We start from the raw sequence: 1,206 nt of genomic DNA, 5'->3' as shown, positions 1-1,206 counted from the left end.
CCGGTTGCGTCGGGCGTCTCCTCCCCGCCTGCTCCAAGCGCCGGCCTCCAGCTCCCAGCGGCTCGCCGTGCTCAGCCCGTTTGCTAACATGCTGCTTTCACCGTTAGTTCCTCAAAACCAGTGCCGTTAATTGCTGTGACTCTCTGAAGAAGGTGATTGCAAAACACTTCCCTGAAGGCTGCAACTGGCTCGCTCGCCGCAGGAAGGAAAGCCCAGCGGCACGCACACATCCAGTGGTGGGGAGCAGCACTCGGTCTCCCACCCTGTCTACTCCAGCAGCCGGAACGTGGCACAGTTGAGATGTGGCACAGCCAGCTCCTTGCTGCGACTGCCCTGGGGCCACGGGACTGGGCTGGGGGACACAGCAGGGGAACATTGGCTGGGGGACAGGGCAGGGGGGACATGGGCTGGGGAACGTGGGACTCGGAGGGCGGGAGGCAAACCCAGCCGTGGCTGCCAGCGCAGTGCGGTGCCACCTGGGCACAGATCGCATCCCCCAGCCCAGCCCTGTGTTCTCGCTGGGCACTCACCACAGGGGACTGGGGTCATCCTCGCATCCTCCAGCCCTCTCCTGGGACGTGCCTCCCACCTCCCTGCCCTGGTCCCTGGGGACAGCACCACTGCCATTTGCAGCCAGTCCTGGGCTGTCTCCTAAAGCCTGGCCCCGGGGAGAACTGCCCTGTGAAGCCTTGTTTGACCCAAATTGTCTGTGTTCCCACCAAGCAGTCCAGCTTGCCCCACAGCAAGGGGACCCGTGAAATGCCCCAAGGGCAACCCGAGACCTGACCTTCCCACTGGTAACTCCCCATGCCGGCCATTAACCTGGGTTTTTCCAGCAGCCCCTTGCCCAGGGCCCTGCCCAGCCGCCTTGGGGGGGGCTCACTGCTGGGACGTTGGGCAGCTCTGCCCACCCGTGCCAGGCTGGCATCACAGCCCTGGCCTGGCTGGGGAACCCCATGTCCCGCGGGACAGGACTGGAGCATGGGGGTAAACAGGGGATTGCCCAACACGTGACACACTCGCAGCCTTTGCAATGGAGGCGGCTGTTGTGCAAACAGCTGTTTACTACAGGATTTGTAGCATGCATTTCATCTCCAGTGGCGTGTTAGTCAGCGCTCACGCAACCCCATGCTGCAAACAACTGCAGGGCCAAGTGCAGCCCCCAACCCTGACGTCCCCCAGGAGGCAGGGTGGCCCAGGGCTGTG

The sequence above is a fragment of the Aptenodytes forsteri genome, unplaced genomic scaffold (genome assembly GCF_000699145.1).
Source record: "Aptenodytes forsteri isolate BGI_AS27 unplaced genomic scaffold, ASM69914v1 Scaffold7, whole genome shotgun sequence".
Classification (NCBI taxonomy): Eukaryota; Metazoa; Chordata; class Aves; order Sphenisciformes; family Spheniscidae; genus Aptenodytes; species Aptenodytes forsteri.
Note: the sequence above shows the minus strand (reverse complement) of the source record.